The sequence below is a fragment of the Diceros bicornis genome, chromosome 3, assembly GCF_020826845.1.
Source record: "Diceros bicornis minor isolate mBicDic1 chromosome 3, mDicBic1.mat.cur, whole genome shotgun sequence".
Taxonomy (NCBI): Eukaryota; Metazoa; Chordata; class Mammalia; order Perissodactyla; family Rhinocerotidae; genus Diceros; species Diceros bicornis.
In genome coordinates this window covers 1,167,110-1,184,702 of record NC_080742.1, presented here as the reverse complement: position 1 = coordinate 1,184,702, position 17,593 = coordinate 1,167,110, and positions in this window count along the sequence as shown.

Here is a 17,593-nt window from a genome sequence, read left to right as displayed (position 1 = left end):
CTGTCCTGGGGCTCTGAGGAGAAAAACAGCCACCATGGGGGGTGGACAGGCTCTGTACCATCTAAGGAAAGGAAAAGGAAGGGAGAGAAGATAAAGAGAAAACAAGAGAAACGGAAAGGTTTTCTTCTTCTGAGTGTTTCTGCCACCCACTTTTGGAGCACACTGCTTGCTGATGTCCTTTCCGGCCAGTCTTATCCTTCAGCCGGCTTCAGGAGACTTCACCAATTCGATTGTAAGGAGCTGGGCTCCTCCGTGCAGGCAATGCCAACTCCGGAGGGAGCCAGGAGGGGAGCCAAAGATTCACAGGACTCTGCAGCCCTTCTGCAGCTCACTGGTGTGGAGGGGCACCGAGGCTTCACCTTGGCCTCTGTCTCCAAGTTCACATAAAGGAGGGTCGGTTCCTTCCTCGCTAGATGAGCGTGGAGAGAAACCTCCTTCACAGAAGGGATTATGGAATAATTAAAGTCAGAGCCTTGAACAAGGCAAAGGGTTAGCACCATGAATCTGAAGTGACTGGACATGTGAATTAGTAACCAGTAGGACGAGGAGCTGAAGACAAAAAAAGAAAAAAGGCAAGAAACCAGTTCTCGATTTTCTAAGATGGAAATGCAAGTCTTTCTTCTTCCAAAAGAAAAAAGTCATTGAACCCTTTCCTTGAAAATAAAACTGAAAGGGGCCACATGTTGCAAAGAAGGGTTTTAACCGTGATGTCACTACACAATCATGTGTAGCCATCAGTTGTTAAGTGCACTGCAAATAGTTCACACCTTAACAATTATGTTACCAAAGTTCGCAGTTGAGAAATATAGACACACACACATATACATATATATACATGTAAGAAAAGAGTAGAGTGTGTGCCAATTGCTCACTGTACTATTGACAATATCACTCTTACAACTGAAAGCATGACTAGGAGAGAGAAGGTGGTGTGACCCTAGATTGCTAGAGTCACAGCAAGAAAAGTTAAGAAAGTGCCATCAGGTCATTTGGACAAAAGAATGCTATATGGCTGTTGGGTTTATAAGAGATCCATTGGAGAAAAACAAGTCACTACATTAAATTATTTTCTACTTACCTGCATCACCCTCTCCAAGAACACATATTCTAAAATGAGACAAGTTATTACATTAAAAATGACCGGCTCTGGCATTTGGAAAACTACACCAAATAATGAAGTAAAAACTGGGTTACAAACATCCTGGTATCAACTCCAACTACCGTCTTTTACCAAACTAAAACTCTAATGATCACTAATTCACTTGCAATCTAGTGCTCCTCCCATATACAAAATCAACAACTTCCAATGTGTCATAACTTTTTTAAAATTTCCCTAACATTTTAGAGGATAATGTAAATATGTCTCCTGGAAAAGTTGAGAAAGATGGAGACACTAGGAAAGGAAAAGACGAAAATACTCCCCTAATCAATGATGTAAAACACAAGGCATGAACAACTGTTAAAAGAATTCTCTATGACATTGATCAAGTCTACTATCTCTACGCCTGGCTCTTTCCTATCAGTCATTTGATACATAAACAAATAGAATAGTGTATTTCATGGGATCAATTCTTTTAGTGGCGTGCTTTCCCTTTGACCACTACATATGCTTTTATGTGTTTGCTTTATTTTCAGGCGGCGTCACATCAGAACACCCTCATCTCGGCAGATCTTTGCCTTAAGGAACCCTACCTCGGCCCTTGATCAACTGTACTCTGTGTTATGGTCAACTCAGAGCCCTACATGGATCAGTGTTTCCTACCGCCTCTCTCCCGTGCGTTGCTCATGTCAGGGAGTATAGTCCACCGAGTGAACAGTAAGCAGTCTTCCCAAAGCATCAGATATGAAAAGGAGGAGACGCGGGGTTGGGTGTGGGACCCCATTCCGTGCCTCAGTGCAGACAAGCTAGAGGTCAATGCATCCCTCCAGAGACTGGGAGAAAAACAGGAGGTTATGAGCACGAGGTTCCCTCTGCAGGCCTTGAAGCAGGGACCTGGAATCAAACTGCTGACACCGTGGATCGTGGTTGGTTTGACAGGGAACTCACGAGGAAGATAAGGACGTGAAATAATGAAAATCATAAGAACAGCAGCGAACACTTCTACTGAGCCAAGGACTGCACCCTGAATGTAAACTCTGTGCTGGAACATATCTTAACTCACATGACCCTGAAAGCATCCCGACGTAGTCAATGTTGTTCTTTGCACCATTTGCTAGATGAAGAGACTGGGTACAGTGGCTAGAAAACTCAGCCAGGTTACAAAGCGGATAAATGGCCGAGCCCAAGCTCAGTGCTCTTCTGTGATGCTCTTGGACTACAACTCCAAGTGAAGTCTCTAACGACTATCTCCGCTCGCACTGCCAACACCATCGTCCTCCGTGGAGTGGATGGAGGCAGGCGTGGGCAGGGCAGGGAGCCGGGTGTGGCAGGCCGCCAGATCTAAGGTCTGGCACACAGGTTGCCAGGTGGCTCCCTCCTCTGAGGGGGCCCAGCACACGCCCCAGGGGACTTGGCGGCAGGCCCCAGGGCCCTTTCCCCCAGATCTTGTCCACTTGAAAGTGGCCTGGCCCAGGTGGCCGGTTGGGCTGGTTGGCCAGCCTCCTTTGGACAAAGAAGGCGAGCCCAGCCAGCCTTCCATTCGCCCCCGGCGTGGCACCAGCGCCCTCAGGCCGAGGGCCTCACGCGTGCCCTCCAACACGGATTTCTCCTCAGAGCCGTGGCCTGGGCACTAGGAAGGCCAGGCCCTCCCGACTCCAGAGATGATGCTGGGACCCGTCGCCGGAAGGGCCTGCCCGTGTGGCAGCGGCTCCCCAAGCCGGCGGCCTGCTGGGGCCTCACTCACTGCTTGGCCATAAGCCTGTCTCGGCCCTTCGGATTCCACAGAGCCTTTCCTCCACCTGGCTGGAGTCGACAAGTGCGGGCGTGGGGTGAGGCCGTGGTTTTGCCTTTCCAGGAAGAAATGAGGCCCGGGCAAAAGCAGCTGGCCGAGGCAGAGCCTTGACCTGGCACCCCAGTCGGCCTTTGGCCACCAGGTCCAGACCACCGCTTCCAAAGAAGGGAAGCGGCCGGCCAGCTGATTGCAAGTGGGGGATGGGAGGGAGACAACAGCTGAAGCCAAGTCCAGCAGGGCGTTGGCGTTCCTTCTTCAGCTGGGACTGGCCTGGCCTGGCGGGTGGGCGGGGCCTTCACTGAGGACCCCCGAGGCCCGCCCTAGGCCCTGGCGGTGGCGGGTGGCGCATGCGCCCTTGGCCTCAGGGGTTGAACCCAAGCCCACAGGGCACTCAAAGCAGCCGGAGAAAGAAGGGGCCAGGGGAGAGGAAGGCAGGTAGGCGAGGCGGGCAGGGCTCGCCCACCTCTTCTCCTCAGGTCCCCGAGAGAGAAAGAGAGAGAGAGAGAGAGAGAGAGTGAGAGACAGACAGACAGACAGGCAGGGAAAGAGTGAGAGATCCCTGACCTCTGAGTATCTGCATCCACCACTGCTGCCAACTCACAGGCCATCCCACTTCCCCCCCTCCATCCCCATCCCCAGGCGCGGCCCCCCGGGGCCAGCCACACCACGGAGAGGCCCCTTCATGGTCACCTCCGTGCTGTCCCTTCCGGGCCTGACCCCACTGCAGGGGAACCGGTTCAGACAATCCAATCGTCTACATGTCCCTCTCCATGACAATTGTCTTCTCCAGTCTCACATGCCCAAACCGCACCCCCAACATCCTCCTTTGTCTGCAGCTGGAGATAGGAGGAGAATCTCTGCCATTGTGTTGAGAGACTCAGTTTCGCGGGTTTCTCCCCTGTACACGTGTTCTGAAGCTGGGTATTATTTTCTCCAGCGAACCTGTCTTGTGAAGGATTTGGCCAGCCATAAGAAGCTTCAGGGAAGAGGCGGAGGGGCTTCTCTCTCCGCCCCCGACAGCCCTGAGCTGGGTCAGTGCCTCAGACCTGGCCAGGGGCAGCCCATCCCCCGGCGCCCTCTCCCGGGGCATCCCAGGAAAGCTTCACAGCCAGCCCCACCCCACTCGCCACTGCCAGGACCATCGGCCTCCCTCGGGAGGACGGGGCAGGACAGGGAACCGGGTGTGGGAGGCCGCCAGATCTCAGCTCTGGCACACAGGCTGCCAGGCTGCCTGGTCCTCTGAGGGGGCCCAGCACACGCCCCAGGAAACTTGGCGGCAGGCCCCGGGGCTCTCTCCTCTGGAACTCGTCCACTTGAAAGGGGCCTGGCCCAGGTGGCTGGTTCGACCGGTTGGAAAGAAATCTTTTTCTTCTCTGAGAGACTGTTGCTTGTCATCTCCTGGACATGAGATGACAGACAATTGTTCCCATTTCCCTTTCTACTTGAAACCTGATGGATACATTGCCCACTGCCTTTAGAGACTGCAGGTCTTTCTGAAACTCTTTTCAGTGCGCTGGCTTACTTCAGCATCATTTCATTGTTCCATCCGAAATTCCTTTCAGTTGGATCTATTTTCCTTTCTAATCCTTTTGTATACCTAGATACTTAAAAGCTGCTCAAATCTGTAGTGGAGAAAAGTTGGGTTACAACTCTTTCAGACAGCATGTAAACCCACATTTTAGGGTTTCTACACAAAACGTCTCTGCCATGTTTCTAGCAGCTCTCCTTCCATATATTTTCCTCCAGGACTTCCTGTGACAAAATTGCCTTTCTAAAAGCCAGTCCTCCGTTCACTCTCTTGGCCAGTCACGTTTCCATAGAAAGAAAAAGGACTGGATTTTCCAAAGATGCAACAAGAATGATCAAGTCCCGATTCACACCTAGATATCCTGCTCCTGTTCTCCATGAATTGCAAAATTGAAGTTAATTATCTCGTTCATTTTGTCTAAATCTATTGGGTCACTTTGGCACTGAGCCCCTAAGCTGGTCCACAGCCTGCTTCAGCAGACACCAAACTCTCTCTCAAGTGCCTGCATTCGTGTGCTGAGTAGGTATTGTATTTATTTAGATCGTATTCAACAAAAGATCTTCACGGATTCACTCAAGTACTTAAGCATCTACTATGTGCCCAAAGGTCTTGAAATGTTGGGGGTCTGCAAGGAAGACAGATATGCCTAAACAGATAAATTACACTACTGAAATCATTTGAATGAAAGAGATGTGAATAAACTGCCGTGGGACTCCAGGCAAAGAACCCCCATGGGTTGACCTACAACTAAGAGATACAGCTCTGTCCTGGGGCTCTGAGGAGAAAAACAGCCACCATGGGGGGTGGACAGGCTCTGTACCATCTAAGGAAAGGAAAAGGAAGGGAGAGAAGATAAAGAGAAAACAAGAGAAACGGAAAGGTTTTCTTCTTCTGAGTGTTTCTGCCACCCACTTTTGGAGCACACTGCTTGCTGATGTCCTTTCCGGCCAGTCTTATCCTTCAGCCGGCTTCAGGAGACTTCACCAATTCGATTGTAAGGAGCTGGGCTCCTCCGTGCAGGCAATGCCAACTCCGGAGGGAGCCAGGAGGGGAGCCAAAGATTCACAGGACTCTGCAGCCCTTCTGCAGCTCACTGGTGTGGAGGGGCACCGAGGCTTCACCTTGGCCTCTGTCTCCAAGTTCACATAAAGGAGGGTCGGTTCCTTCCTCGCTAGATGAGCGTGGAGAGAAACCTCCTTCACAGAAGGGATTATGGAATAATTAAAGTCAGAGCCTTGAACAAGGCAAAGGGTTAGCACCATGAATCTGAAGTGACTGGACATGTGAATTAGTAACCAGTAGGACGAGGAGCTGAAGACAAAAAAAGAAAAAAGGCAAGAAACCAGTTCTCGATTTTCTAAGATGGAAATGCAAGTCTTTCTTCTTCCAAAAGAAAAAAGTCATTGAACCCTTTCCTTGAAAATAAAACTGAAAGGGGCCACATGTTGCAAAGAAGGGTTTTAACCGTGATGTCACTACACAATCATGTGTAGCCATCAGTTGTTAAGTGCACTGCAAATAGTTCACACCTTAACAATTATGTTACCAAAGTTCGCAGTTGAGAAATATAGACACACACACATATACATATATATACATGTAAGAAAAGAGTAGAGTGTGTGCCAATTGCTCACTGTACTATTGACAATATCACTCTTACAACTGAAAGCATGACTAGGAGAGAGAAGGTGGTGTGACCCTAGATTGCTAGAGTCACAGCAAGAAAAGTTAAGAAAGTGCCATCAGGTCATTTGGACAAAAGAATGCTATATGGCTGTTGGGTTTATAAGAGATCCATTGGAGAAAAACAAGTCACTACATTAAATTATTTTCTACTTACCTGCATCACCCTCTCCAAGAACACATATTCTAAAATGAGACAAGTTATTACATTAAAAATGACCGGCTCTGGCATTTGGAAAACTACACCAAATAATGAAGTAAAAACTGGGTTACAAACATCCTGGTATCAACTCCAACTACCGTCTTTTACCAAACTAAAACTCTAATGATCACTAATTCACTTGCAATCTAGTGCTCCTCCCATATACAAAATCAACAACTTCCAATGTGTCATAACTTTTTTAAAATTTCCCTAACATTTTAGAGGATAATGTAAATATGTCTCCTGGAAAAGTTGAGAAAGATGGAGACACTAGGAAAGGAAAAGACGAAAATACTCCCCTAATCAATGATGTAAAACACAAGGCATGAACAACTGTTAAAAGAATTCTCTATGACATTGATCAAGTCTACTATCTCTACGCCTGGCTCTTTCCTATCAGTCATTTGATACATAAACAAATAGAATAGTGTATTTCATGGGATCAATTCTTTTAGTGGCGTGCTTTCCCTTTGACCACTACATATGCTTTTATGTGTTTGCTTTATTTTCAGGCGGCGTCACATCAGAACACCCTCATCTCGGCAGATCTTTGCCTTAAGGAACCCTACCTCGGCCCTTGATCAACTGTACTCTGTGTTATGGTCAACTCAGAGCCCTACATGGATCAGTGTTTCCTACCGCCTCTCTCCCGTGCGTTGCTCATGTCAGGGAGTATAGTCCACCGAGTGAACAGTAAGCAGTCTTCCCAAAGCATCAGATATGAAAAGGAGGAGACGCGGGGTTGGGTGTGGGACCCCATTCCGTGCCTCAGTGCAGACAAGCTAGAGGTCAATGCATCCCTCCAGAGACTGGGAGAAAAACAGGAGGTTATGAGCACGAGGTTCCCTCTGCAGGCCTTGAAGCAGGGACCTGGAATCAAACTGCTGACACCGTGGATCGTGGTTGGTTTGACAGGGAACTCACGAGGAAGATAAGGACGTGAAATAATGAAAATCATAAGAACAGCAGCGAACACTTCTACTGAGCCAAGGACTGCACCCTGAATGTAAACTCTGTGCTGGAACATATCTTAACTCACATGACCCTGAAAGCATCCCGACGTAGTCAATGTTGTTCTTTGCACCATTTGCTAGATGAAGAGACTGGGTACAGTGGCTAGAAAACTCAGCCAGGTTACAAAGCGGATAAATGGCCGAGCCCAAGCTCAGTGCTCTTCTGTGATGCTCTTGGACTACAACTCCAAGTGAAGTCTCTAACGACTATCTCCGCTCGCACTGCCAACACCATCGTCCTCCGTGGAGTGGATGGAGGCAGGCGTGGGCAGGGCAGGGAGCCGGGTGTGGCAGGCCGCCAGATCTAAGGTCTGGCACACAGGTTGCCAGGTGGCTCCCTCCTCTGAGGGGGCCCAGCACACGCCCCAGGGGACTTGGCGGCAGGCCCCAGGGCCCTTTCCCCCAGATCTTGTCCACTTGAAAGGGGCCTGGCCCAGGTGGCCGGTTGGGCTGGTTGGCCAGCCTCCTTTGGACAAAGCAGGCGAGCCCAGCCAGCCTTCCAGTCGCCCCCGGCGTGGCACCAGCGCCCTCAGGCCGAGGGCCTCACGCGTGCCCTCCAACGCGGATTTCTCCTCAGAGCCGTGGCCTGGGCACTAGGAAGGCCAGGCCCTCCCGACTCCAGAGATGATGCTGGGACCCGTCGCCGGAAGGGCCTGCCCGTGTGGCAGCGGCTCCCCAAACTGGCGGCCTGCTGGGGCCTCACTCACTGCTTGGCCATAAGCCTGTCTCGGCCCTTCGGATTCCACAGAGCCTTTCCTCCACCTGGCTGGAGTCGACAAGTGCGGGCGTGGGGTGAGGCCGTGGTTTTGCCTTTCCAGGAAGAAATGAGGCCCGGGCAAAAGCAGCTGGCCGAGGCAGAGTCTTGACCTGGCACCCCAGTCGGCCTTTGGCCACCAGGTCCAGACCACCGCTTCCAAAGAAGGGAAGCGGCCGGCCAGCTGATTGCAAGTGGGGGATGGGAGGGAGACAACAGCTGAAGCCAAGTCCAGCAGGGCGTTGGCGTTCCTTCTTCAGCTGGGACTGGCCTGGCCTGGCGGGCGGGCGGGGCCTTCACTGAGGACCCCCGAGGCCCGCCCTAGGCCCTGGCGGTGGCGGGTGGCGCATGCGCCCTTGGCCTCAGGGGTTGAACCCAAGCCCACAGGGCACTCAAAGCAGCCGGAGAAAGAAGGGGCCAGGGGAGAGGAAGGCAGGTAGGCGAGGCGGGCAGGGCTCGCCCACCTCTTCTCCTCAGGTCCCCGAGAGAGAAAGAGAGAGAGAGAGAGAGAGAGTGAGAGACAGACAGACAGACAGGCAGGGAAAGAGTGAGAGATCCCTGACCTCTGAGTATCTGCATCCACCACTGCTGCCAACTCACAGGCCATCCCACTTCCCCCCCTCCATCCCCATCCCCAGGCGCGGCCCCCCGGGGCCAGCCACACCACGGAGAGGCCCCTTCATGGTCACCTCCGTGCTGTTCCTTCCGGGCCTGACCCCACTGCAGGGGAACCGGTTCAGACAATCCAATCGTCTACATGTCCCTCTCCATGACAATTGTCTTCTCCAGTCTCACATGCCCAAACCGCACCCCCAACATCCTCCTTTGTCTGCAGCTGGAGATAGGAGGAGAATCTCTGCCATTGTGTTGAGAGACTCAGTTTCGCGGGTTTCTCCCCTGTACACGTGTTCTGAAGCTGGGTATTATTTTCTCCAGCGAACCTGTCTTGTGAAGGATTTGGCCAGCCATAAGAAGCTTCAGGGAAGAGGCGGAGGGGCTTCTCTCTCCGCCCCCGACAGCCCTGAGCTGGGTCAGTGCCTCAGACCTGGCCAGGGGCAGCCCATCCCCCGGCGCCCTCTCCCGGGGCATCCCAGGAAAGCTTCACAGCCAGCCCCACCCCACTCGCCACTGCCAGGACCATCGGCCTCCCTCGGGAGGACGGGGCAGGACAGGGAACCGGGTGTGGGAGGCCGCCAGATCTCAGCTCTGGCACACAGGCTGCCAGGCTGCCTGGTCCTCTGAGGGGGCCCAGCACACGCCCCAGGAAACTTGGCGGCAGGCCCCGGGGCTCTCTCCTCTGGAACTCGTCCACTTGAAAGGGGCCTGGCCCAGGTGGCTGGTTCGACCGGTTGGAAAGAAATCTTTTTCTTCTCTGAGAGACTGTTGCTTGTCATCTCCTGGACATGAGATGACAGACAATTGTTCCCATTTCCCTTTCTACTTGAAACCTGATGGATACATTGCCCACTGCCTTTAGAGACTGCAGGTCTTTCTGAAACTCTTTTCAGTGCGCTGGCTTACTTCAGCATCATTTCATTGTTCCATCCGAAATTCCTTTCAGTTGGATCTATTTTCCTTTCTAATCCTTTTGTATACCTAGATACTTAAAAGCTGCTCAAATCTGTAGTGGAGAAAAGTTGGGTTACAACTCTTTCAGACAGCATGTAAACCCACATTTTAGGGTTTCTACACAAAACGTCTCTGCCATGTTTCTAGCAGCTCTCCTTCCATATATTTTCCTCCAGGACTTCCTGTGACAAAATTGCCTTTCTAAAAGCCAGTCCTCCGTTCACTCTCTTGGCCAGTCACGTTTCCATAGAAAGAAAAAGGACTGGATTTTCCAAAGATGCAACAAGAATGATCAAGTCCCGATTCACACCTAGATATCCTGCTCCTGTTCTCCATGAATTGCAAAATTGAAGTTAATTATCTCGTTCATTTTGTCTAAATCTATTGGGTCACTTTGGCACTGAGCCCCTAAGCTGGTCCACAGCCTGCTTCAGCAGACACCAAACTCTCTCTCAAGTGCCTGCATTCGTGTGCTGAGTAGGTATTGTATTTATTTAGATCGTATTCAACAAAGATCTTCACGGATTCACTCAAGTACTTAAGCATCTACTATGTGCCCAAAGGTCTTGAAATGTTGGGGGTCTGCAAGGAAGACAGATATGCCTAAACAGATAAATTACACTACTGAAATCATTTGAATGAAAGAGATGTGAATAAACTGCCGTGGGACTCCAGGCAAAGAACCCCCATGGGTTGACCTACAACTAAGAGATACAGCTCTGTCCTGGGGCTCTGAGGAGAAAAACAGCCACCATGGGGGGTGGACAGGCTCTGTACCATCTAAGGAAAGGAAAAGGAAGGGAGAGAAGATAAAGAGAAAACAAGAGAAACGGAAAGGTTTTCTTCTTCTGAGTGTTTCTGCCACCCACTTTTGGAGCACACTGCTTGCTGATGTCCTTTCCGGCCAGTCTTATCCTTCAGCCGGCTTCAGGAGACTTCACCAATTCGATTGTAAGGAGCTGGGCTCCTCCGTGCAGGCAATGCCAACTCCGGAGGGAGCCAGGAGGGGAGCCAAAGATTCACAGGACTCTGCAGCCCTTCTGCAGCTCACTGGTGTGGAGGGGCACCGAGGCTTCACCTTGGCCTCTGTCTCCAAGTTCACATAAAGGAGGGTCGGTTCCTTCCTCGCTAGATGAGCGTGGAGAGAAACCTCCTTCACAGAAGGGATTATGGAATAATTAAAGTCAGAGCCTTGAACAAGGCAAAGGGTTAGCACCATGAATCTGAAGTGACTGGACATGTGAATTAGTAACCAGTAGGACGAGGAGCTGAAGACAAAAAAAGAAAAAAGGCAAGAAACCAGTTCTCGATTTTCTAAGATGGAAATGCAAGTCTTTCTTCTTCCAAAAGAAAAAAGTCATTGAACCCTTTCCTTGAAAATAAAACTGAAAGGGGCCACATGTTGCAAAGAAGGGTTTTAACCGTGATGTCACTACACAATCATGTGTAGCCATCAGTTGTTAAGTGCACTGCAAATAGTTCACACCTTAACAATTATGTTACCAAAGTTCGCAGTTGAGAAATATAGACACACACACATATACATATATATACATGTAAGAAAAGAGTAGAGTGTGTGCCAATTGCTCACTGTACTATTGACAATATCACTCTTACAACTGAAAGCATGACTAGGAGAGAGAAGGTGGTGTGACCCTAGATTGCTAGAGTCACAGCAAGAAAAGTTAAGAAAGTGCCATCAGGTCATTTGGACAAAAGAATGCTATATGGCTGTTGGGTTTATAAGAGATCCATTGGAGAAAAAACAAGTCACTACATTAAATTATTTTCTACTTACCTGCATCACCCTCTCCAAGAACACATATTCTAAAATGAGACAAGTTATTACATTAAAAATGACCGGCTCTGGCATTTGGAAAACTACACCAAATAATGAAGTAAAAACTGGGTTACAAACATCCTGGTATCAACTCCAACTACCGTCTTTTACCAAACTAAAACTCTAATGATCACTAATCACTTGCAATCTAGTGCTCCTCCCATATACAAAATCAACAACTTCCAATGTGTCATAACTTTTTTAAAATTTCCCTAACATTTTAGAGGATAATGTAAATATGTCTCCTGGAAAAGTTGAGAAAGATGGAGACACTAGGAAAGGAAAAGACGAAAAATACTCCCCTAATCAATGATGTAAAACACAAGGCATGAACAACTGTTAAAAGAATTCTCTATGACATTGATCAAGTCTACTATCTCTACGCCTGGCTCTTTCCTATCAGTCATTTGATACATAAACAAATAGAATAGTGTATTTCATGGGATCAATTCTTTTAGTGGCGTGCTTTCCCTTTGACCACTACATATGCTTTTATGTGTTTGCTTTATTTTCAGGCGGCGTCACATCAGAACACCCTCATCTCGGCAGATCTTTGCCTTAAGGAACCCTACCTCGGCCCTTGATCAACTGTACTCTGTGTTATGGTCAACTCAGAGCCCTACATGGATCAGTGTTTCCTACCGCCTCTCTCCCGTGCGTTGCTCATGTCAGGGAGTATAGTCCACCGAGTGAACAGTAAGCAGTCTTCCCAAAGCATCAGATATGAAAAGGAGGAGACGCGGGGTTGGGTGGGGGACCCCATTCCGTGCCTCAGTGCAGACAAGCTAGAGGTCAATGCATCCCTCCAGAGACTGGGAGAAAAACAGGAGGTTATGAGCACGAGGTTCCCTCTGCAGCCTTGAAGCAGGGACCTGGAATCAAACTGCTGACACCGTGGATCGTGGTTGGTTTGACAGGGAACTCACGAGGAAGATAAGGACGTGAAATAATGAAAATCATAAGAACAGCAGCGAACACTTCTACTGAGCCAAGGACTGCACCCTGAATGTAAACTCTGTGCTGGAACATATCTTAACTCACATGACCCTGAAAGCATCCCGACGTAGTCAAATGTTGTTCACCATTTGATTTGCTAGATGAAGAGACTGGGTACAGTGGCTAGAAAACTCAGCCAGGTTACAAAGCGGATAAATGGCCGAGCCCAAGCTCAGTGCTCCTCTGTGATGCTCTTGGACTACAACTCCAAGTGAAGTCTCTAACGACTATCTCCGCTCGCACTGCCAACACCATCGTCCTCCGTGGAGTGGATGGAGGCAGGCGTGGGCAGGGCAGGGAGCCGGGTGTGGCAGGCCGCCAGATCTCAGCTCTGGCACACAGGCTGCCAGGCTGCCTGGTCCTCTGAGGGGGCCCAGCACACGCCCCAGGAAACTTGGCGGCAGGCCCCGGGGCTCTCTCCTCTGGAACTCGTCCACTTGAAAGGGGCCTGGCCCAGGTGGCTGGTTCGACCGGTTGGAAAGAAATCTTTTTCTTCTCTGAGAGACTGTTGCTTGTCATCTCCTGGACATGAGATGACAGACAATTGTTCCCATTTCCCTTTCTACTTGAAACCTGATGGATACATTGCCCACTGCCTTTAGAGACTGCAGGTCTTTCTGAAACTCTTTTCAGTGCGCTGGCTTACTTCAGCATCATTTCATTGTTCCATCCGAAATTCCTTTCAGTTGGATCTATTTTCCTTTCTAATCCTTTTGTATACCTAGATATTTAAAAGCTGCTCAAATCTGTAGTGGAGAAAAGTTGGGTTACAACTCTTTCAGACAGCACGTAAACCCAAATTTTAGGTTTTTGTGGGAGCCCAAGATTTGGCCACCCTGAAATCTCTTTCTTTACCTTGGTTGTTTTATCTAGGGACATTTGACCTCCCCACTAACTGCCTAACGTATTTGACATGGTGGTTCCTTTCTGGAACAGATCTATCATGATGTATGTAAAGATAACCTAGGGTAAATGTTGCAATAGGAAAGGCACCAACAAGCCCATCTTATCAGACGTTCTGTCTCTCTGGCCACATTCTCTGTATGACCCTTCCAGGAGTTGCCAGACAATCATTTACATTTATAAGGGAAATCCCCTTTGTAAAGGTATATCCGTCTCTGTTTTGAGAAGAGAGCAGGATGGCCTCATTTCTAAAGGCTTATCAATGTGGAAGTTGAGGCCTTAAAGCTGCATAATAACCGTACTCTGGTTTACTGTGCTTTAGTGGTAATCTCCTTTAACTGACTCCCTCCACCCCCAAAGTCCTCCTTTGTCATTGGCTGAACATGGTATTTAAGACGAGAATTTCTGCTATTGTGTTGAGAAACGCAGTGTCCCTGCTTTCTCCCATGTATACATGTTATTAAACATGATAGTATTTTTTCCTACTAACCTGTCTTGGTAATTATTTGGCTAGCCATAAGAACCTAAAGGAAAAGCACAGAGGGAGATTCTCCCTCTTCTCCCGTCAGTTTTGGCGCAGTCGCCAGGATCCACACTGTCTGGTAATTTGCCTTCTCTGGCTAAAAGATCTGCCTTTTTGGCAGGTCTAAACACATACTGATTCAAAGTTGCAAGTTGCCTTCTAGCAATAAGTTTGTATAAGACTTCCAAGATGCCCACAGCTGAGAAAAACGGGGTATGATTCCAACTCCTGGAAATAACAACATGCCCCATCTCTCTTACTTCCAGCTAGTAAGGATAACATAAATCCTAAAGAAATTTTAGAACAGATTCATATTTGGTGCACTGAAGAGAAATAGCACGTTCTTTGGAGAAGCACGTTCTGAGTCCAAGTTGCAAGTTGCTGTCTAGCAACAAGTTTGTATAGGACTTGCAAAGATTCCCAGAACTGAGCTAGCGTGGGAATGTCGCCAACTCCTAGAAATAACTTCATGCCTAATCTCCCTTACTTCCATCTAGTAAGGATCACATAATTCCTAAAAAATTGTGACAGAGATTCCCAATTAGGGCATTGGGAATGAGTAGCACGTTGCTTTGAGCAAGCACAGTCTCATTGCAGCTGGCAAGCTGCTGTGTAGAAACAAGTTTGTATAGGCCTTGCAAAGATTGCTAGAACTGAGCTAAAGCGGGTATGTCTCTATCTCCTAGAAATAACTTCAAGTCCCATCTCACTTACTTCCATCTAGTAAGGATCACATAAATCTTAAACAAGTTTTGTAACAGATTTCTAATTGGGGCATTGAAAAGAAAGAGCCCGTTCCTTTGAAGAAACACATTCTGATTCCAAGATGCAAGTTGCCTTCTAGCAATAAGTTTGTATAGGACTTCCAAGATGCCCACAGTTGAGAAAAACTGGGTCTGACTCCAAATTCTGGAAATAACATCATGCCCCTTCTCCCTTACTTCATCTAGTAAGGATCACATACATCCTAAAGAAGTTTTGGAACAGATTCATGTTTGGTGCAATGAAGATAAATAGCAATTTCCTTTGAAGAAGCACGTTCTGAGTCCAAGTTACAAGTTGCTGTCTAGCAACAAGTTTGTATAGGACTTGCAAATCTTCCCAGAACGGAACTAGAGTGAGAATGTCTCCAACTCCTAGAAATAACTTCATGCCCGATCTCCCTTACTTCCTTTTATAGTCATATGTGATCTTTATTAGGTGGAAGTAAGGGAGATGGGGCATGAATTTTTTTGTAGGAGTGGAGACATACCCATTGTAGCTCAGTTCTGGGAATCTTTGGAAGTCCTATACAACCTTGTTGCTAGATAGCATTTTGCAACTTGGAATCAGAAAGTGCTTCTTCAAAGGAACGTGCTATTTCCTCTCAATGTCGCAGACTTGAATCTGTTCCAAATATTCTTTCGGATTTATGAGATCCTTACTAGCTGGAAGTAAGGGAGATGGGGCATGAAGTGATTTCCTGAAGTTGGAGTCATACCCTGATTTTCTCAGATGTGGGCGTCTTTGCAAGTCCCATACAAACTGATTGCTAAACAGCAACTTGCAATTAGGAATCAGAATGTGTTTGTTCAAAGGAACGGGCTATTTCTTCTCAATGTGCAAAAAGGGAATATGTGCCAAATCTTGTTTAGGAAATATGTGATCCTTGCTAGATGGAAGTAAGTGAGATGGGGCATGAAGTTATTCTTAGGAAATAGAGAAATACGCACATTAGCTCAGTTCTGGCCATCGTTCTAAGTCCTATACAAACTTGTGTCTACACAGCAGCTGGCACTTTAAATGAGAACGTGCTTGCTGAAAGTAACGTGCTATATGTTCTGAATGTCCGAATTGGGAATCTGAGTCCAAACATTTTTACGAATTATGTGATCCTGACAAGATGGAAGCAAGAGAGATGGGGCATGAAGTTATCTCCAGGAGTTGGAGTCATACCCAGTTTTTCCCAGCTGTGGGCATCTTTGAAAGGGCTATACAAACTTATTGCTAGACAGCAACTTGCAATTTGTAATCAGAATGTGTTTCTTCAAAGGAACGGGCTATTTCTTCTCAATGCCCAAAAAGGGAATCTGTACCAAATCTTGTTTAGGAAATATGTGATCCTTACTAGATGGAAGTAAGGCAGATGGGGCATGAAGTTATTTGTAGGATATAGAGACTTACCCACTTTAGCTCAGTTCTGGCAATCATTGAAAGTCCTATACAAACTTGTTTCTACATAGCAGCTTGAACTTGGAATGAGAAAGTGCTTGCTTACAGCAACGTGCTATATGTTCTGAATGCCCGAATTGGGAATCTGTGTCAAAACTTTGTTAGGAATTATGTGATCCTTACTAGCTGGAAGTAAGGGAGTTGGGGCATGAAGTTATTTCTAGGAGTTGGAGACATACCCACTTTAGCTCAGTTCTGGGCATCTTTGAAATACCTATATAAACTTGTTGCTAGAGAGCAACTTGCAACTGGAATCAGAAAGTGCTTCTTCAAAACAACATGCTATTTGTCTCAATGCACCAAACATGAATCTGTTCCAAATCTTCTTTAGGATTTATGTGATCCTTACTAGCTGGAAGTAAGGGAGAAGGGGCATGAAGTTATTTCCAGAAGTTGGAGTCATACCCAGTTTTTCCCAGATGTGGGCATCATTGCAAGGCCTATACAACCTTACTGCTAGACAGCAACTTGCAATTTGGAATCAGAATGTGTTTCTTCAAAGGAACGGGTTATTTCCTCTCAATGCCCAAAAAGGGAATCTGTGCCAAATCTTGTTTAGGAAATATATGATCCTTACTAGGTGGAAGTTAGGGAGATGGGGCATGAAGTTTTTTCTAGGAGATAGAGATATAGCCACATTAGCTCAGTTCTGGAAATCATTGCAAGTCCTATACAAATTGTTTCTACCCAGCAGCTTGCAACTTGGAATGAGAAAGTGCTTGCTTAAAGCAACATCCAATATGTTCTGAATGCCCGAATTGGGAATCTGTGTCAAAACATTGTTAGGAATTAAGTGATCCTTACTAGATGGAAGTAAGGGAGATGGGGCATGAAGTTATTTCTAGGAGTTGGAGACATACCCCCTTAGCTCAGTTCTGGGAATATTTGCAAGTCCTATACAAACTTGTTGCTAGATAGCAAATTGGAACTGGAATCAGAAAGTGCTTCTTCAAAAGAACAAGCTATGTCATCTCAATGCACCAAACATGAATCTGTTCCAAATCTTCTTTAGGATTTATGTGATCCTTACTAGCTGGAAGTAAGGGAGATGGGGCATGAAGTTATTTCCAGGAGTTGGAGTCATACCCGGTTTTTCCCAGCTGTGGGCATCATTGCAAGGCCTATAAAAACTTATTGCTAGACAGCAACTTGCAATTTGGAATCAGAATGTGTTTCTTCAAAGGAACGGGTTATTTCTTCTCAATGCCCAAAAAGGGAATCTGTGTCAAATCTTGTTGAGGAAATATGTGATCCTTACTAGCTGGAAGTAAGGGAGATGGGGCATGAAGTTATTTCTAGGAGTTGGAGAAATACCCCCTTTAGCTCACTTCTGGGAATCTTTGCAAGTCCTATACAAACTTGTTGCTAGATAGCAACTTGCAACTGGAATCAGAAAGTGCTTCTTCAAAAGAACATGCTATTTCTTCTCAATGCACCAAACATGAATCTGTTCCAAATCTTCTTTAGAATTTCTGTGATT